The sequence below is a fragment of the Apteryx mantelli genome, chromosome 4 (assembly GCF_036417845.1).
Source record: "Apteryx mantelli isolate bAptMan1 chromosome 4, bAptMan1.hap1, whole genome shotgun sequence".
In the NCBI taxonomy this organism is placed as follows: Eukaryota; Metazoa; Chordata; class Aves; order Apterygiformes; family Apterygidae; genus Apteryx; species Apteryx mantelli.
In genome coordinates, this window is record NC_089981.1 from 33,782,488 (window position 1) to 33,805,003 (window position 22,516).

At 33.8% G+C, this 22,516-nt stretch overlaps 1 long non-coding RNA gene across 1 annotated transcript in view; it reads left to right on the plus strand.

The window, feature by feature from the left end:
* The first annotated feature begins 8,022 nt into the window (after nt 1-8,022).
* The window catches only part of LOC106498167 (uncharacterized), a 72,881-nt gene continuing 58,387 nt past the window's right edge, over nt 8,023-22,516 (plus strand). The window contains exons 1-2 of the long non-coding RNA XR_001294902.2: nt 8,023-8,117; nt 11,553-11,658. This is a non-coding gene — a long non-coding RNA (uncharacterized lncRNA). The remainder of the gene's footprint in view (nt 8,118-11,552; nt 11,659-22,516) is intronic.

The window sequence follows — 22,516 nt, forward strand, 5'->3', positions numbered from 1 at the left end:
TTGACCAGTGTTGACTAAGAGGGTGAAAGGTCTTTTGGCAGATCTTTCTTACACAGTGTTTTTTTATTTTGGGGGTTGTTTGTTTGTTTGCTGTAAAGCATAGTGTTTCTACTCTCCTACTTGGTTCCTGATTTCAGTTTAACCCAAAAAGCCTACCTGTTTTTTTTTTTCCCCTTTAGCCATATATCTCTCAGAAATAATCCTTCAAAATATTGACATAAGAAAGGGTATTTCTATCTGTCTTCCCTGTAGTCTCTTAAATTATTCATGTTTGTTTTGGGACATCTGCAGTCATGGCCATCTCCATGTAGAGCCTGTCAAAACGGATTACAGGATACATTAGGGCCTGTCATGTGATCCCTAAAAGCTGGGAGGAGCGGGGAACTTGAATGTTGCCAGGTAGGCCTCCACTGGTGGAACAAAGACAGCGACAGTCATGGATATACCTTACATGGATACTTCAAAGCCAAAAGCTCCTCTTTGTCAAATAACCAGATGTGTTGGCAACTGTGATTGTGGCCTCTGCACTTAATGTATGTAGCATATATATTTTATTATTTCAGTACTTCCATTGTAACCAAAACAGTCTAATATCCTTGTGCAAAAATATATTTTTCACTGAAATTCATGTAATCCTCCTTACTTGAGAGACTGTGAAGGTTGTGTTTCATCTTTGGTCATCACAACTAAGTATCTAATATAAGCTAGTTGTCTAAGCTGTTTATGTTGTCAAGGAGAGAGATAGGTAACTATGAGAAGGGATTTGTTCCATCCTAAAAACCAATTGCCCTTGGTAGGTGCCTATCTCATTCTGTAGATTATAGGGGAATCCTAAACAACTAGAATATCCTGGGTAACTTAACTTTTAAAATCTCATCATTTCTTCTAAATAAAGCAACAACTTACCTTAAAAGGGTGGCTGAAATAACTTAAATTTGAGTAACCACTAAACTTGTCATGCCTGTAATCCTTCCAGTTCTGAACAGGAGAAAATGCACTATCCCTAGTCCTTTAATCTCTTCCTAGAGATAGATGATATGTAAATTAATGATTCAGCTAAATTTAGAAATGTGCTTATGGAACGAATTCAGGTTTCAAATGTTACTAAAATGCCTTTTTTCTTTATGGTTATAGATTGTTGAACAAGCATGTAAGATGAAGTGGACAATGAACATAATTTCAACTATCAGAGTGTTATCTTTTCATGAATGATTGTTAGACTTCTATCCAAAGATTGATTTGAAGTGATTAATATTCATTAATTCACCAGTATCAGGATACCAAGGCAATTGATGTAACAGTCTGTAAAACATGATTTGGTGTCTAGGGTTCACTTTCAGGATTTGCTTTTCCTCGTATCAACCACAGCCAATGTGTAATTGGATTATTTAAAAATATGGAAGCATATATGTAAAAGAGAAAATGCTTAGGTTTAAATGAGAAGTTTAGTATAAAAAAGCCCTTTTATCTATCAGTCTGCCTAACCCTCCTTTCCCCTTCCCAGATGTATGCTTCTAATGTGCCTCCAGCAGGTGTGATGAAGGCAACTTAAAGAAGTGCTCATCTGCAGTATGTAACAAGTAATATAGAGTGTGGACAGGTAAGATGGGCATGATTACATATACATTTCTTTTGGTGTCAAATCTGCTTAAGCAGTCCCAGTCCTCAGCATTTCATCCGCTCTTTCCTACCCCATCGTATTAGTTGTGCCAATAAAGCCGCTTGTGGGACCATTCAGTTAAAAACAACAAAGAAACCTACCCAAAACCCCCCGCTATTTCTAATTTGGATCAGTTTTCTGGCTTGGTTCATCACATGGCTGCACAAACAGTTATATCATCACAATTGAAGATGTGAAGAGTTTGGGAACAAATATGGGAGAGTATATAGAGCAGAAGAAAGAGGTGAGATGTTACACCAGAACTGTGTAAAGCAGAGGAAAGACAGATGAGAAGTTAAAACAGAACTGAAAAAAAACCCCAAAGTATATGCAACCGTGCTTTGTGAGTTAGTTGTATTTGCAGAGAAAGTGCTTTTTAGTCAGAGTGGCAAAAGGAAGAGGAGTTAACTTTCAGAATAATCTTTACTGTGTGATGAAATGGCAAATTGCAGATCAGTACTACATACTGCACAACTAGATACCATATATTTCTGAAGATTTTCTGACAATAGGTTAAAATCCTGCAAATCAAAAACTTTGCAATGATGTTATGAATCAGCTTCTGAAAAAGAAACAATACAATACACAAATGCCTTATGTTCACAGGCATGCTAATAAAGGCTACTCTGGTTAGGGCAAGTTAAGAGACACCCTTGGAAATTGTTAAATGAGGCTTGCAATATTATTGTTCAGCTATTGATCACTTACGGCTTGGCAGGATGGAGAGGAGCTGTCCTGGTAAAAGTTGAACAAGCTCAGTAAAAACACTAGCAAAATACAGTTTCCAGTGTGGACACGAAAAATATAGCCTTTATAAACACAACTGTTACAGTATGTAGAAGCTAAATGCTTATTCTGTACAACTGTCACGTCTGCTTTCAGTCTCTGTGCCAAAGGGTCAGAGCTCAATCATAATCCTGTTGCACCCCCTGCTGGTTAAAAGCCTGTGCTCATTTTGTTACTTTACACTGAGATAAACATTGCAGTCATTTCACACTTCTTTTAACATTCGATATGAATTTAATTATCATTTGTTTGGACTTCATTTGTTATGAAGTAAAAACAGTTTATTACAGATGTTCACATTGTTAGTTTATTCTTTCTTCATTTTCAGTTATTGCACATGATTAAACAAAGACTTCGATATTCAGCATACTTCAAACCATGAGGCCTCAATCTCCCTACATGGCTTTTTGATTAAAAAAAGGACAAGATATTAAAAACCCACTGTTACTGAAGAATAAGCGAAAAACTTGAGATTCTTATGGTAGAGATTACAGGTGGAAGCTAAGTGTTTGTGACTATGACTGTCAGCAATCTCTTCATTGTCAAACTAACATGAGAGGAAGTTTGATAACCTCCAGGTAAAAGCCCTTTGATTTTTTTTTATTTTAAATTCCAATAAAATTTCAGAGGTCTTGTTTGAGGCAGTATTGTTTGTGGAATATGACATCTCTGTCTCTACTTTCTGTCTTAATGCCTTGTCATAGTTCTTGATGTCTGCCTGTCAGCACAGCAAGAGGGATTTTTTCATGTCTGAGTAGTCACCTTAATGATAGCAGATGGAAACACCACAGGGGGTCCAAGCCCATCACACTGTCATTGTCACAGACTGCCCTGACCTGTTTCCACTCCTCTATTTTTTGTCGCTTTTTAAAGGAGAAATGGATGGTAATTGAAAAGGATCTTAAGCAAGACTTATGAAGCTGCAGACATCATGCATCCCTGCTAACTCTCTGTTTTCACAAATAAAGTCTTAACCTCTTAAGCACCAATGACAGTAGAAAGAAAGCTAAATTGGTAAAGCTTTATAATTTATATTAGCCTACCAAAGCTTTTTCTTTATTTCCCCTCAAGATGCATCCAAGCTGTTACATCCTCATCATGGGTGAAGGTTGCTTAATTTTTTAGACTTATCCTTTCCTGAATGGAATTACTTTCCTAAAGAAAAATGTGTGTGCATTGCTTATTCGCTGCGATGCTATCTGTTGAAACATCATGAAGTTATGTGTATTGACAGGAAACTTCTAGAATCCTGTCTAAAGCTAGTTCTGCAGACTGTTAAATTCATTATTTGTATTAGTGTTTTAGCATTTTTTCATTAAGATACTATAATCTGTTTTATAAAAACTGGGAAATTTTTATCAAGTAGAATTTAAGATTTTGTTTTGTAATTTTTTTATTAAAAAAAAACAGTCATTATAATTGTAAAATTAGAAAGTGATATCACAATGGAATAGTGAAAGAGAATTTTAGCTGTATGTGAACTTTTTGCTTACTACAATATAATATTTTAAATACTTAATATTACCCTAGAAGAAAAACCAAAAGCTGCAACATAACTGGCTTATAACTAACTTAAGAAAGTTTGAAGATTGTGATGCATAACAGTGAAATAATGACTTCCAAAGGTTTAAGAAACCTTTGTATGGTGATTTGAATGTCCTTTCTGCCATGTAGAATTTCTGTTCCTTTTTGATATATTTTAAGAAAAGGTTCTAAATATTTTTTAGCCTGAATACTTTTCATAATTGTAGCTTTTTAGATGTATGTTTTAGCTGCTTCAAAACTATTTACCTATATGTTGGCCAGAATACATAGAATGCATTCCTAACTACTAACAGCTACTGTAGTCTGTTCTAAATATCTTCATTGTTAGTCAAGCTACATAAAAATGAAGAATAGGATCAAGGGTGGGTTAACTTTTAAAATCTTGAATGGAAACAAATTCAGGATGCAGAAGAAATAGAGACGAAAATTATTTCATTTTGTAGTGTGTTCTATTTAAATGGAAATGCCACACTATCAGAACTATAAAGGTTTTTAGGTACTACAAGGTAAGATCAGATACTTACTGTTTTTACAGAATCACCTTGAGATGCCTACATCCCATTAAATTAAATAGATTAAGTGACTAGGCACTGCTGAAAATGCTACTAGGCACCTATCTGAATCTTTAGGTAATGAGTTACATTTAAAAATCTGGCTGCGATCGGACTGTTTGATCATGCCAGTGATCAAAGAAATTGATTTTGAAGATGCCTATGCTAAATCTGTATTCTGTAATATTCTAGGCAAATTCAGAATCCATTGAAGTAGGAAAATAAGCTAAAAACAAAGGCATATCTTGTCTTTGATCAGAAAAGATTCTGACTGAAACATTATTATTTCATTTATTTTACTCACATCTTTATTACTTTATCTATGCTGAATGTGACTCTACATAACGTATCATAAAATTACAGCTTTGGTTAGTCTTATGTTCAGATAACCAGCTTTAAGCCAATAAAACATACTATTTTATAATTTAATTTAGAGGGGAATATGATCTGTTACTGATTATTAATAATGAATATTTATAGTAATCTGATTTCAGAAGCAATTTTACTCTTTTTCTCTGTCAATCTTCTGATTTCCTTAGCAGGGCATTAAGCAGTTGTGCAAATAACATGTTTTATTCTGTACACTTGGGCTGGTGTGTGTTTTTTACTGTGTTATGAAGGTCTATTTTGGTCTGTTAGAGAATTCTTAGTATAAAATGAAACTGACAACTTATAATGTCTAATTTCACCAGAGTTAATTAAAAGTGTTTTACTGAAGTTGATCTGCCTGCTCAATACCCCTACAGTAAAAAACAAACAGACAAACCAAGCAAACCCAGGGAGAAAAAAACAGGAATAAGAAAAATTGACAATGGGAAAATAAATGTCTGTGCAGTGGAAATCAGTTATGCACAAAATACTGAAAAACATACGCAATCAAAAAGTTGAGGGAAAAAGACATATACAAAATTACATTTTTTATAACTTATTTGAGTAATAATTATCCTAGGTGTGATTTGTATCTGAAAATAATCATGTGTTCTTTAAGATGTCTCTTAGAATATTCCTTTTGAATAAGAGACTATTTTGTTCATATTTTTATGATTTTCTAATAAATTGAATGCTTTTAGATATATAATAAGTGTATAATAGATATTCTACCAGTAACAGTTTTCAGTGGATATCTTGGCATTGTAGTTCAGTCAAATAATATCAAAATGTGCTGACAGAAATGCATAATTTGTTAACATTTTATCTAAAGATACCTATAATGGTTAGTTTGCAGTTCATGAACAGTAACCATCACCTTTATTTTCCATGTCACGATGATTATATAGTTCTGATATCTTTCTCTCCAGATAGGTCTTATTTGTGCCAATAGAAAAGTTAGTACTAAAGGAATAATGCAATGTGGTTGGTATCTATAACCTATAGTTTAATAAAGATAAAAAGCTGTCTGCCAAGAGAATTAGTATCTGAGGTGGAAGTATGAGACCTAATACCAGCAATTGGCTGTTAGATTGCTAATTTTCTTTCTAACATACAAAAATGCAATATAGGTGTTAGTATTTCCTCTCTTAATTCATTCTGCAGAACTTATATTGTTATGTTTACTGCCTGTGTACATATGATCTCATTATTGGTTTTGCAGCTGTTTGATTTTACTCAAGAAAGGTCAACTTTGATGTTATTTCCATTTTCAGATCTCCCTTAAATTGTGTTCTGGATTTGACCTTTGACTAAGTGACTGCAGCTGAAAAGGATGGTATCACAGTTATTTATAAAACTTTTCTGTATCCTAATGTTTATCTGCAGATTGGATGTGACAAGTATATTAGCTGCTGCTTTGTCTAAGTTCTATGGAATAATACAATCAGGCTAACAGAAAAAGAGGGGGTGGGGAAATTAAAAAAAAAAAAAAGTTGAAAATCTAGTCATGCAAATTTCCCTAGGTCTATAATAATTCCATTTCACAATATGGCACATCATTACTTTATAATCAGTTCTTCATAAGGTTTCAGTAGGTTCAAAAATTAATATGACTATATCGCATCCTTCTTATATAACAGAATGTGTCCTAAAATAAATAGAAGCACTATCTCCATTCCTGTCTGCAAAAGTTTAATAGATAATTTCAATTCAGTGCTTATGGGAAACTAATATAAAAATGAAGTACCTCTGTTGTAACACTTGTTAAAATATATCTTAATGCATACTTTGTTAAAATTGTCAACATACTAAAACAGAAGCTGTTTATGTTTCTTAATGCTTTATGTACACTCTGTCCTTATATAATCTTGATTCTGCAAGAGTTTGCACATCCAGGTTCCAAGTAGTCAACATTAAATACGTGAGTAACTTCATTTAATTTAAGGAGACTGCATATGTGGCCAGTCTGTGGATTTGTAAATTGTATGTGTTTGCAGAATTAGGATCTGTATTTCCACTATTACATAGACATATTAATTCTAAAATACTAGTGAAGAAAGTCACTGATCCACCAACAGTGGCCTTTTCAATTGATTTCTCTTAAGTCTTTCATTGCTATTGCGCACTGGCTTATTTTTTGAAGGATAATTGAGGTTTGACCAACCAAGTTCTGTACAGCAGCTGTTACACAAGTATTTAATATAATGTTGTACGTATCTGTAACAAAAAGTCACAACTTCCACTTAACTGTAGCCTCTTTCTTTTTTTCCTTATCTCTTCCATGCCCAGTTTTGGTGAGATAAGAGAGAAGATTTGCAATACTTCACTGTGAATGCACAGCTTTTCCTGTGCAATGGCTCACCTGTGAATACAGAATCCGAAATGATTCCATAACAATGAAGACTTTAAAAATGTATCTATCAGGGCAGATTTAATTTATGATTTTATATTGGTATGGGATAACATTCATTTTTCACATGGAAAAAGTAGTAACTTAAAAAATGAAACATACACTATTTGATGTCTATTAAAAAATACTGGGGAAATCCTGCCCTCATTGAAGTTCATGGCCAAATTCCAAGCTTGCAGGGAAACCTTCTAGTTCCCTGGAGATATAGTGCTAGAAAACTGGTTCACCATCATTCTTTCTTCCTCCCTAGAGCTTGTAATTTAGGGGTCATGCTGGAATTATGGCTGAGAGAGAAAACATGTCTGGAACATTGCTATACTCCTATAATCCCTGGAGTCATTATCACTGTGATTATTTGGAACAGCTGGGGGACTGTTTTATGCTACACTTGTGGTCACAGCAAAAATGGAATTAGATAATCTTTTCTTTCATTCCAGTTTAACTGGAATAAAGACATGAAATACAGGTGTCCAGTTTTTGTGGTTTGAGTTAAATTTGGCTTTATGCTGATTATCAATGATGATACTTAATAAAACACTTCTCAATTTCATGTTACAGATATATGTTCATTCTGTTTCTACTTAGTAATAAAATGCCAAAATGAAATTATTATATGAGAAAACATTTGTTTAAAATTTATCCTTGCCAAAGTTTTAAAAGTCAATCTCTTGATGTCTTTGTTTACTCTTAGTTGGGAAGCTTGTACAAGACTCCCAGAAAATTTTTGGTGTACAAACTAACATACACTTCAGAGCTTGACCAGCACTGACATGAGTAGCCATTTTATAAATACAAGGTCAGTATATTCATTTTTGTTTCAGCATAGCGAAACTTCAGTGTTACATAAGGATTATTTTACTACGTATCTGATTCTCACTTCCTATTTTTGCAAGTTAAGATCTTGAATGTTTCTTGTGTGGTTCTGTGAACCATCATCGTGCTATTCCATGTTCTGTTGATTTTTACAAGTGTGCTGTAAATTCTTATCCTGCAAGGTTTAAACACATGCAGCATTTTTTTTCACAAAAGATTTGGAAATGAAAGAAAAACAAAGATATTTATAGAAAAGGGTAACTGGAGCATATCTTTGTATTGTATGTATATTAAATGTGAGTTTAGAATATTATTCTGATACTATAATTTTCTACATAAAGTACCTTAATGTACAATCAATTAACTTATAAAATCAAGTACATTAATAACTGAGTGTTTAGGTATTTAGATGCAGTTCTGAACTTTCTTACTAATGTAAAATAAATAGGCGTTTTATCCCAAAGAGTAAAGTACTGAACTAAGATTCATAGCACATACAGGTTAAGATAGATATCTATATCTGAACTAGTTATCTAGACTCCCCTTATAGTTAACTGAGGGTAATACACATTTCTAAAGAACTATTCATTTCATTCCTAAGTAAATTTCTACATAGATTTGCTGAATCACACTCCATTGGTGCTTACTTCTCTTCATTGGCTATAGAGGTTGATTAGCTCAGATGTGGATACTTAAACTGAGCTCACGTGAACCTCATCCCTGCAGCTATATGACTCAACAATGGACAAACCAGTTTTCAACTTCTTTTTTTGTGTGACTTGTCTGTATTGGAATTTAAGTAATTTTGGCTAAAGGGTCATTACACAGTGCTTTGCCACTGCAGTTGGTCACTGCAATTAGCTTATAAACCTCAGCAGAAAGTGCTGGAACTGCTAGTTCCTGTTTCTGGTGGAACACAGGAATGTTTCACAGAGAAGAATCTGAGAACTGGTTAGCACTCCTGTGACATGAACACTTGATTTGTGCACGACTTTTGGTAGTAGGATAGCAATATGATTAACAATTGTTTCATAACAGAGTTAACTTAAACATTATTTATTCATCACAGAGTGTTTTTTATGTATTATCAGCTTGCAGTGATTAGGCTTCTTTTCCTGGCATATTCATGTTGCAGATATCATCTAATGTCTCTCAAAGCCATTTTATGATCAGAAACATTTGAATATTGCTAGCAATTGTCCTAGTATATTGTGGCTTTGAAGTTTGAAAACAGGATGAAAGAATCCAACAATTAAACATTTGGAATGTACACTATATTGTAAGTTGTAATGTGATACCTTGTATCACATTAATGTAAGTGATAATGTGATATCTTCAAGAGGGACTCTTTAAAGCTGAATTCAGGGTAAAGGTACCAGATACAGTATTTTTGTTTTCAGAAACTTAAAGCTCAGTGAGGTACAAAAAACACTAAGAGGATTACGCACTAAAGAGGGAAGAGGCTCACATGCATGTTCTGGATGCATGTACTTTGAAAATGTCTTCAGATTTAGGTATTAGAGCTCAGCCACTGGCTGTTATTTTTAATCTTTTATTGACAAGTAAAACCTTTCCAGCAGAGTGGAATTCAGGATATATAATCCTTGTGCATAAGCCTGGGATTGTAGCTAACCTTGACAATTACAACCTGTTGTTCTTTTATTACTGTTGAGAAAGATTGGCTATAAACCCACAGGTTGGGATAGATAACCATCAATTGATATCATCTCTTGGCATTTTATCAGGTCAGGTCTTTTGACTAGCCAGTATTGCCATTGTAGAGTTCATCATAGTGTACTTTTGTGAAGGGAGGTTTAGAAGACTTATAATTTTATACCCTTCTGTCTTTTTGAACTTTTGCAGAATATGTGGAGCAATTTAAATTTTTCTGCAAAGGTTACTAATTTTTTTTCCATTCATAATGAGAAATTTTCAGTGCTTTATGGGGAATCCAGATCTCACTTTCCATTCATGTTGTATGTTGTGCATAACCACCCAGTGAAGGCATTTTGAATAGAAGAAAGCACAACAGATAAAAATAATTCTGAGAGCCACTTATGAACTAAACATTTTAAATAGCATTTTAGCCCTTTACTACAAATATTGTTAAACTATAGTTATTTAAGCAAAGTATTCTCAATATTCAAAAAATTATTAGAGGGAAAACTCATACTACATTACAATATTGATTTCACTACGTTGGCATTCTTTATTGAAGCTTTTTCCCCTGATATTTAATTTTGACAAACCTTCATTTAGATAACTAAAATAAATGAACAAAATCCTTTTTAGTCTATAATTTACTTTACACTTTTCCTTTCATTGTGTATGCTTTCACTAGATACATTATATTCTTATTTGGATTTTAAGTTTTATAATTTTATTAAAGGAAAAATTGATATTTTGTTTGTTTTATGTGTATACTTAAAGAAAACTGTTTAATGATAAGTGCAGTAACATGCCATATCTGTAATATATGTGATATAATAGTTTAGTGCGGTGCAATAAAACTATCAGTATAATTTCCTACTGCAATTTGCAAAACTTTGAGTGCTCTAGCTCAGTTATTATCTCTCCAACTGGCTCTCATAGGCTGATAGTCTTGAAGAAAATTGTGAAATATACTGAAAAAGATTATGTTACAGAAAAGAAAGTTAATGGCCACTGTCGCTTCTAAAGATGCAATTTCTTCTGGTTCTGCGTTTTTAACATCATTTTAATGTGAATAAGAAGAGGATGCTGTTGATTCTTTATCTACTGTCACAACTGTACTGTCTTGTATTCCTGGGAGTCGGTCTGTGACAAACCACTAAACTAAATATTAGAAGATCAAAACCTGCAAAAGTAGTAAGAGGAATATATGGATTTGTCATACATACTATACAAAGAGTCACAAGGCAAGAAGTTACTTTTCTAATTCCAGTCAGAAAAAGTTTCTGCTTGACTGTAATGAAACCGCATACAGGCACTTAAAATAGCAAGGCCGGATAAGAGTTCAACCTTTACCTCCAAGTCTCTGGAAGTGGACTAGTATTTGTTGTTTTCATACAGTAACTGTGGGAATTCTCATATATGGTCTGCTTACTGCTGACTAACAGATAATTTGAAATCAAATACATCTATACCATACATCGTGTTTATGTTCTTCTGTTGCTACCTTGCCAGTTTACCTCACTCCATTTGCTTTCAGTGTATGTCTTTGTATTTTACATCTGTGTATTCAAATATTAAATGAATCATGACAAACAAAAAATGTAATTCCAAAGTCTTAATCATTAACCTACTCTATCCTGGATCTTTTAAAGTCAATTCTGTGTTTTATTTTAGTAGATTAACTGCATTTAGGTGATACAAAATTAATTGCTATTTAATCAATAGTATGCCTAAAATAATTTTCGGTCTCCCCCTCTCTTGCAAGGACTAACATACAGGTCATTCACTACAATGGGGCTACTCCCTAATATCCCGTCCTTCATGGTAGCAGCACCGGCATGCTGAGAGGAGAATTGTCCTGCACTGCACAGGTATCCTGCACTCTTAAAGGTATTTCTCTTTCAGATTAAAAGCAGACAAGTGATGGTCTGCTCTGCCCTTGCTTGGGATTCTTGGACAAAACATTGTCAAACCTTTATTATGGTGAAACTATTATATATTCTATTCTAATTAATTAATCTACATTAAAAGGAATCACAGGTATTTCTGCACCTATTTTGCAAATTCAGTAACTCTACTGTATAAAATAGCACATACATAGAAACATAGCTTGCATTGTAAGTCTAGAGTGTTCTTTTTACCAGTTGATGTACTTTATTAATGGAGTAAAATAGTAAGTATAACATTAATTTCTTTTGATGTGTTCAGGCTGATCCCAAGGTCTTTTGTGTCTTTGTTGCCACTGAGAAAATGAACATACCGCTTCCTAGAAGAAGGGCCATTAGAAGCTGTCGGTACCATCAGTGTTATGGCCTCTGGCTAATATATGGCCGATCACTAGATACTGTATTTATAGGGCATGATCCTGATGTCTGCGATTGTGTGAAAAATAGGTCATGAATATGAAGACATGAGATTCTGAACTGGACTTTGCAGTCTGTTGACTGTTTTGAGCTAATTATAAGTTTTATATTTAGTAGGATGATGGTATCACATTAAAAAAGCTTTATGTTTGTCAAAGATTTAGAAGATCTGTATTTGGTATTTTTGCTTGGTTTCCTCAAGGAAGAAAGTGTATTTCTGTTTGTCTCTGTATTCTTGTGGTTTTGCATTCACAAACTGAGTTCAGTGAAATTTAACAGGTGAGATATCGTAAAGTCTTTCAAGTTTCATGAAAATAGATTGGGGTTTTTTTGGTAGAAGGAAAGAATATAACATAAGTACAAGTCTAATTAGATGCTAAAGAATCCACAAAGGGATGGATTCAGTGTCTCAGTAACAGCCGAGCTGTTGAACTGCAGCTTTTACACCTTGCCTACTTGCACCCCAAGAATCCACCCATCCAATCCAAGTCATAAACCCATAGGAAACTAAGCTTCATTAATTTTGGTTTCCCCTAAATATTTGCTGTTTCCTTTCAAAATCTGAATTCTCACCATTAAATAAACATTGCTCCAACATGCAAGTGTAGCAAAGATTTGGCTACATTTAGGACAGTGAACAGGAAACTAGCAACTTGAACAGAAATAGTCTGTTGCATCAGTCTTACAAAGCTGATTAATTCCACAAGCAGATACAATGAAACATCTCATGTTACAATTACATCTTTGCACAAGTGTGTAATGAAGAATTACCCTCTCTGAAGAGGACTCTAATCTTGCATCACAAGGCTGTGGGAGCTGTACCTTCAGGCAGCCCTGCCCTCAGCAAGTATGGAGGAGCAAATGAGAAGGACAGTCATTCTGATGCTTCTGTTGGATGTGGGCTGTAGAAGGTTTGAAAATGCCCGTGAAAGGAGAATAAGGAGAGCTGACTCTTCTTTTCCCTGTGTTTGCACTCTCACTAAATTTTAAGTATGTACCTTATGACAAGAACAGTGCTTTTGGTACTTTTAAAATTGAGAAGGCTAGACTGAGTTGAATTTCAAAGAGAGTTGAATTTCATACCCTGGGAATCAATACCATTCAGATACAATAACCTCTTTGGCTAAAACACGAGCGCTATTATAGAAAAGATATCTTTTAGTTTAATTGTTGTGATCCTTATTTTTTTGAATGTTGCCAGTGTGCAAGTCACCATGAAGAAAAACTCCTCTTAAAAGGCTTCTAATTTAAGTCTGTCATTTTTTCAGATAAGAATATTACTAAGAACTCTGAGACACTGAAACGTATTAACCAGGGGGAGGGGTTGGTTGGGTTTTGTTGTTTGTTTGTTTGTTTTCCCTGTACTCTGATCAAGTGGCAGAGAAGCTTTACTGTGCTTGGAGAGAATTATAGTGTCTAAGCCTTGTGGTCATTAGAGCATAGGCTAATGACACAAGGCAGCCATAAGATAAGTAGACACAGCTGAAAACTGTTTTAACTGATCTATCCTTGGAAAAAGCATGGTTCAAAATAATACCAAAATTTAACGCAGCTCATGAGGAATAGAAAAATATCTGAATATCAAATAATTCTAGAGCTTCAGGAATAACCTATCTGAGAATGCTTGAAAATATCTTATGAATGTTATGTTTGAAAGTTTTATATCTAACTTTAAACTACTTTCATTTCAAATATATTTTTTCAACTATTGAGATACTCAGGGAAATTACTGAGGTTAGTGAGTTTGCATTGATAAAGAGTAAGTCAGTGCAAATTTTATTTGTTTCTCCAACCATCTCAATTTTGGTCAAAATCAGGATTTGATAATTAGGTTTCATTTTTAAGTTTTTTTTTTTCCTGTGTAACTCATCTGTAGATTGATATCAGATGAATTATAATCCTCATATATTTCTTTGGAAAACAAAATACAGATTAGATCTTTTAGACATAATTCTCGCATCATTTAATAGGTATTTTAATAGGTAATGGCTGTTAGCAGTTCCTTATTTGCAGTCTGGAATTTTCCTAAATATCAAGGTGATATTTGGGAACTCCAGTAATAATCTTTGTTGTCAGGAATAAACAAGTTATAATAACCGTGTAGTTTTAATCAGCCATTTTATAGTATGAAGATCAGCTAGTAGAGAGCAATAAATAATTTGAACTTTATAGAAGTCCATAAAGGTTTAGAAAAACACAATATAAGCTATGTAGTTGACATTTAAGTTTTTTTTGGTTATTGAATTGAATTATCTTTATTTTTTTTCTCACTTCCTGACATATTTATTAACTCTACTTCCATTAACTGTTAAATGATTTAAACAAGTCCTCCTAATTGATTTAAAAATACACCATTTCACTGCAGAGCTGTGTGGGAGTGTTATTGACTGTAGAAACTGCCAAATGCAAACTTTGTGCAGAAAGGAACAATAAAGGAAAGGTGTTGATGAAGTTGAGAGACTACTGGCAGGCCACCAGAACAGTCAGGGGGCTGGAGTACGTGCCCTGTGAGGAGAGGCTGTGGGGACTGTGTTTGTTTAGCCTGGAGGAGAGGCAGTTTTGGGCAGACCTAATAGCAGCCTTACCATACTAAGAGTTTACTAGAAGACAGATCCAGGCTCCAGGCTGAGGTCCATAGTGGGAGAATGGGAGACAATGGTCATAAATTGAAACAGAGGAGGTTTAATGATATAAGGGAATCCTCCCTTTGAGGATAACTAAGCTTTGAAATGGGTTGCCAAAAGAGGTTGTGGAATCTCTGTCCTGGGATCTGAATGGACAAAGCCCTAGCAACTAGGTCTGAATTCAGTGTTGACCCTGCTCCGACCAGGATGTCGGACTAGATGAACTCCTAAAGTCCCTTCCAACATGAGTCATTCTGTGATTCTGTGATTTACTCATTTTGTCACCAAAGCCTTACAACAGTATTTTCTTAATGAAATATTTCTTAGAAACAATGGAGTTGATTTGATTCTCCATTTCACCGCAGTCTTCCTACTTTTCTCCAACAAGGCAAAGAGGGGTAAAACAGTTCTTTATGATATATCTTTAATATTAGACTGCTTTTGGTAGTGAAGGGTTATTCCTGTTTTTCTGTTCTCTTAATTGACAGCAGAGGGAGCATATTCAAATGGTAGTTCATATTCATATTCTGGATAGAAGGATAGAGACAGGATCTTTGATATAGCCAAAACCAATTTAACGGCTAGCCCAAAGTAATAGAATCCTGGAAAGGAATAAAACTGTTGGAGACCACGGAAACTGTGGAAAACTATTACCAATTTTTTGTTGCTGTCCTGTTTTAACTTACTCTCACTTAACAATACAATATAATCTAATGCCATAAACTGCAAATGCTAAGCTTTCCAAAGTAATTCCTGAAGGAAGGGAGAAAAATGCCATTTGTACTTTAATGAAAATAAATGAAAACAAATGTATTTAAACTTCTAAAAAGTTTTTAAATGCTTTAGAATATGTATATGTGAAGAACAGTGCAGCTTGAATTAAATAAAATATATATATTTTAAAATACTTCTAGCATGAAATATAGATGCTATTTTAGTATAACATTTAGATAGTTTTGCAATATGCCTTTTTAAAGCCTGTTACATACCAGATATCATTAAAGCCTTGCTTAGACCACATTCGCATGCCAATGACCTATTGATGTTCTGAATAATAATTGCTTCCACCACATTATCTTTGTTGTGAAGCTTCACCTCTTGATGAATGTAACTAGTTGCTGAATGCCAAATCAGCCCTATCAATTTCCAGCCAAAGATCTGACAAGAGAGCCATTACACGCTCATCAAGCATGTGCACGTATTGCTGACTTTATTGCTAAATATGAACTACTTGTACTGTGCAGTACATCTCTAAAAGGAGATGGTGATACTTTAAGTAGCACATCATTCAGTCAGCATAAGGAGTATTTATCCAGTTAGCTGTTTTAACCTGGATATCAAAATTAGTATCAAACTAACAATAGTATTTAAAGTTTTGATTTCTGTCAAGAATTACAGGACAAGTTTAAAAACAAAAGCTAATTCTGTCAGTTAACATATTAAATAAGCCATGTGTATAAAAGTGATTTATAGTGTGAAGTTAAATTCATAAACATAGTTATTTCTGCTATTCATAGATCGGTTTTCTTGCTGATACACCTAAATGGTAACATTCTCCTTGTTCATCCCACATAACTTGTAGCATCTAAAGTCCACTCCTGAAATCTCTGTATGATATGCCTTATCTAAGTTTATTCTTTTTAGTAATATTTTTCCTATGGCTTCCAGGAGAAAGGTTAACAGTACATTTGAAAAAGATAAAAACAAGCTGGATTAGTTCTTAATAAAAAATAAAATTCTTTAATAAAAAGTAAAAAAAGTCTGATAGTAAATCTTACCAAATCTGAATATTGGTAGACTTCTGAGTTGACCTCAGGTAAATCTCTCTTTATTTTACTGCAAAGAAATAAGCATATCCTGAAGCATCTAATTTTATTATCTGGCCAAAATGAATTGAAGATAAATAAAATAAAACGTTTATCATATTATAAACCTGTTGGCGTAAAATTTTGTCTCATAATGCAGTTCTTGTTATAATTCCAAGATATGTGATAAACTATGTAATAACTGTGTAATCTTTATCATAATGGAATATGGACCAGTGGTCTTTGTATAATGGAAGTACTAATTTATGTGATTTAAAAGCCTTTTCTGTTTTTTTTTTTTTCCAAGTCATTTATGTCTCCTTTGCATCTTAATGTTCTGCATAACATGAGGTTCTTCTAATTTTTTTGCATAAAAACTATTTCTTTGAGTTGAGAAAAGCGAAATCTATACTTGAAGCGTAGAACTGGGAACGAAGGTTGAACCTAAGTTGCTCAGAAGCTCAGTTAAGCATAAGGAGGTCTAGAAGCTCCTGTGAATCTGCCTCAAAATGCTTTTGTATGCATTTGTATGAAAAAGGCATTCTTGTAAGACTTCTGGTATTTTCTGCTGTAGTCAAGCTAGCAATACAGTAAAGATGGCTTTTCATACGGTGTTTCAGTTTCTGGTCTCAGGTAGCAGAAGAAACTGCAATGGCCTGTGAAATCTCAAATGCAAAAATTTACCTGACCTTTATCAGACCTTACAACATCATTTAGTCCAATATATGCATATACTGCTGACGTATTTATTTCAATACTTAATTGAGCCAAATAATGTTTTAATGAAATTCTAGTATATGCAGGTAAATCTCAATTATAGTTTGTTTATCTTTTGTTGTTGTGGAGCGTACCATTAGCTAAAACATTTCTGGGTTTTAAGCTTTTGTCATACAGAAGGTTTTTCTTAGAAATTAGAGGAAATAAAACCATTCAAAAATATTCAGTATATTAATCTGAAGTATTCTTAAAAGATACAAGAAAGATGTATGTTTGATCATCAGGATCTTTTTTTGGTGGTAAAGGAGGAATAAGTAGGTTTGAGTTGCCTATTTTCTTTTATCTTGCTTTTTGCCAGCATCCAGGAAAATTTCTATAGTAATTTTCCAAACCAGAGGAAAGGTAGATGAACTGATCTTCTCATACTATAAACCATCTTTACAGACTGATATTTTTATATAGATACATCTGAACCACTGATTAAGAGGTATTATTTAGGTGGTATTGTATTGTACTGTGCAGGAAGATGTGCAACCACAGAATGTTCAGAGAAATATATATGGAAAGACTATCATTATTCTAATATCCCCAAGGCTGTGGAATGTGATCCTAGAAGCCGTAGTGACATTTCCTATAGAGGCTTTTTAAGTAGGGCTGAAATCTGCAATGAGAAAGTACTGACAGTATCTTTTATGGAGCAATTCTTTCCATTCCTAATTTTTTCTTATACCACAATGGCTGGTATAATTAAATGTTAAAAACAAAATACAAGTAAGAATGGATTTATTAATACTATTAAAGTAAATGGAATTTAATGAAAAAAATTTTGAGCTCTTATTTCTAACAAAGCTTTAAGTGATCTGGATTCTGTAGTAAATGCACATGTTTAAAAACAAAAGCAGCTCAAACTACACTTTCGGTAGGTTTAAACTAGCAATGTTTCAGAGTTGGAATAAAACTTTATATTGGCTCAAAGACTACAGATTTGTTGCAATCTTTGCAGTTCACTGAACTTTTTTTCTGTGCATACATATTTCAAGTAAATTCTGTGGTTATAAGTATAACAAGTGACACGTTATGGACCCTAAATCGTTGCACTGTGAAATATGCACAGAAAAAGGACAAATGAAGATATCAAGGGTCTGTTCTATTTTGCACTGAACTGTAAAATGCCACCCTTGTTGTACAGAAGATCACTGGTTCTGAGCAGGGCTCATTGACTGCTAAGTTGTGGATAGTGTTTCACTTTCTGCAACTCTTAATATCCTGGGTTATCCAGGCATAATGACCTCTCTATTTGTGACACATTGTTGAATTTTCTGGTTCTTTTAACTTATTCAACCCCCTTTTTTTTTCTCTCTCTCCATTCATTGGAAGGCTGGAGTGATTCTGAATTGAGCTGTGGTACAGAGCTGCCTAGCTGTTGGTCAGCCAATTACATTTGAAATCAGTGGTGGCATGTCTGTAGATAAATATAAATACAGAAAAGGTATTCATCTATGCTAAATTTTGTATATATAAGATTATATAGATATTTTGGGTAATACTGGAAAATCTGCAATATTGTTTGATTTCAGTAGTTGTTGAATCTGATATAAGAAGTAATGCATGTTGTAACAACCCTTATGTTATAGCTGACATTTGACATTCAAATTCTAACTGGAAGTAAATTCAAATTTTATAACTAGCCATTAAAATGCAATTGAATCATAATACCTGATCTGTTAAATATTTTAAATGCTAACAAAGTTTTGAGTAGTGTAAGAACACTGCCACTTTAAAATATGAAAAAAATAAAGGAGTTGCATATAGTGTATAGCATTTGGTTTCTGGGCCTGAAGGCTATCTCTAATCCTGATCCGAAATTAGTGCAAGTGTATCTCAGGTTATGATCTGTCCCTTTATTTCTTTTCTTCTCTCTTTGTTCCCCATCAAAAGAGCTTGTTTTGTTTTTATTTGCACAGTTCTGGATAGGCACAAGTTTTTTCTGGCCATATTGTGAGTAAGTTACATTTTGGGTGTAGTTTTAGTTGCCTCCAACCATAAGCAGAGTGAGTTTGTGCATTCCTGGAAGATGCCAGATATATAAATATTTTGCTCATCTTCTTCAACATTACTATCTGCCTCTCTTCTGGTATGTGTTTTCTCTGACATACTCCCCAATAGGATCTGTAAATCTTACCAAATTCCACTGAAACAGTGGAAAAATAATTGTTAATTTCAGAGGGTTCTGAAGCCCAGGACCAGTGTAATGAATAGTATGGTGAATCTGTTCTTCAGTACTGCAGCCTTTTGTCCCAATATGCATCTGTAACTGCCTCAAGATAGGACTCAAGGCCTCAAATTTAGACTGACTGTAGTGGCTGTATTGTGTTGGAGAAATATAAAAATATAAAGAATATATCAATATTCTTTAGCAGTATAAAGAATGTAACAAAAACATAAGCAATATAAAGACTATACAAGAATTATCAATGAATAAAGCAAATTGTTAGGTCTTTGGGCTTTTTGAGCTTTACCTGTCTGAGGATAACAGATTTATGAAGTTATAGTTTTTTGATGAAATATGAATCATATTTCATTAGGGAGTGACTGCTAGGAACATCATTATGTAATATTGAGTGAAGCCAGCTTACTTAGAAAATTGGGGAAAAGACTGCTTGAGTTCAAGCAGGTATCTGGAGAACAAAGTGGAAGACTTAAAAATTGCTGACAGCATTTAATGAGCCTACACTGTACTATTTTATATACTACTGTATTGCAATACCCCAAGGCTGATTCTGTGCTTTGTTCTGATTCCTTTCATATCATTTTAATGTTGTAAGGGGCAGCAAGTACAAAGGCAATGAAGCAACGTATCAGCAGCATGAGCTTTCTTGGAGGATACAGAACTGGCTATAAGGACTGTGCTCATTCACTTCAAAGTACATAGTACTGAGTGGATGGGGTAGGAAACTTCTGCAGTCCCATCACACCTCAAGGTGTGATTACTGGCTCTGGAGGTAGCTGTGATTTAAACTGAAGGTTAAAATGTTCCCTGCCTGAGTGGGTCTGGAAATATGGAGAAAAGCAAATCTGATTCAATTTTGTCATTTAATTGAGTGGACAACTCAAAGAGGGTGAAAAATGAAGGTTCTTGCTAGGCTATAGATAGGTGAAGTACACACAATAAAAGATGTAACTATTTGCACTATTAGTTTCTTTCTTTTTTTTTACATCAGCTACTTCAACCAAGAATGACTGTATTCATCTTTTAAAATCCAGGTTTTGAAATTTTTGTGTGAAAATGAACCACTTTCTAATGTGATATGTTTACATGCCTTTCCAGATTCTGTACAACTAATGAATGAGCAGTGGTATGTGCAGAAAAGGGTTTTGTTAGGTGCTACATATAAAGCCGGAGAAGGGACATCTGAAGTTAATAAACTTAAAAGAGCCACTGGTTCCTTTAATTATAGTCAGTGCATTTTCTTTCACCTGAAGTTCTTACAGTTCTTGTAGCTGACACGTAATAGTTTGAAAATTCATTCATGTACATATTTTTAATAAGCTATTGCTTGTGGGTATTGGGTTCATAAATACACAGGTATGATTAATTATGTAATTTGATAAATACAGCTATGTTGTATTACCAAAAAATTACAAGTTAACCTATATTTATGAAACAGAGAAAAAACTATTAAAAACCTTTGAAAAACTTTTTCCCATTACACATTAACAAACAAAGCAGTCTAATTTGGGGGACAATTATTCACTTAATTACATCTATAAATAGGCCATAGTTAAAAGAGCAGGAAAGTCTTATTTTCCAGCTAGTATTAAGAACATTCTGAAGCAAATTCTCCATTGGTAAACTGAAGTTCCTATTGATGTGATGAGCTTATACCAGCAAAGGTATATTTTAGACTTAGATATTGATAATATTCCATATCCTCCAAGAACCTTAAAAGAATCCACGTACATATTTACTATCTTTTTACCTATAAAAGCACCAGTAAATATTTATGATGTTCAGTATTACTAGGCCACCATAGAAAGATCAAGGCAAAAGGTCTCTTAATAGATTTTATCTATTAAGTTGTTCAGCATCAGAGATCTTTCGCTAAGATGGGTATGTTCCCAGTAGCATAGCTCTGAGGGGTCACTGTGCCTTTTATGCCTATACGTCTCAGAAAAGAAACTATTACATAGGTTCGGGTGAATGTTTTGCTAGACCATTGGGCACATTGATTTTTACATTCATGGATATGTAGATCAAATTGAAATAACCTAAAGGGGCTGATGTGATACTCTGGGACTGTTACAGATGTCAAGATTCTTAGTAAGTCTGTATATTTCTGCTTCTTGGTGCTCCCTGTAGAAAAATAGCGTAGGGTGTCATTGAGATCTGTCAGCTGTTGATACTTAGAGGAAAAATATCCCCTATCTCTGCTACACATTCCCAAGACATGTCCCAGATGTATAAGATTGTATACTGAACCTAGTTTTGATTTATTTACATTTAAACAAGTGTTACACAAGTCAGACACACATGATCCTGGCTGGCTGATATATCCTTAAACAACTATCCATATATTGGAATGCTAAGAAGTCGTCGTCGTCGTCGTCTTTCTAATGTAGAATGCTACTTTAGAAACATGTTTTTGTAAACGCCCTGAAACTACAGGGGTAGTTTCTAGAGAAATAAAATGTTATATTTGTACATGTACATACGGATGTATATATAATGTATAGTTAGTGAAATATGGTTCTACTAACAGAGACAAGGTTTCAACTCATTCAAGTCATGCCTAAAATGTGTGGGTTTTGCTGTACATCCATCAGTGATGTGTATTATATTTTAATAAAACCACATACTTAATATTATGGAAGTGTTTTTATAAAATAAGGAACTAATGTAGAATTAAGCCTGAAGTAACGGGCTCATAAACAACAGCTTGTAATAACAATATTTAGAATAGAAACTGGAGCAGTTTATGCCATATACATCTTTAATTCTATTTCTTGAATTGTATTACATGTTGATTTATTATATTTATAAAGTAAAAATACATCTTTATATATATCTCTATCCTTCATGCAAAACGTGTTGCAAGGAGAAGTTTAAAAGACAGTTCTTTCTACTATTATGAATGAATCTCAGTGAGACTCAAAATCCCCAGTTAAAACAGGTCTTCTAAAGGCTAGCACTAAATAACAGCACTGAAAAATCTTTAGCTT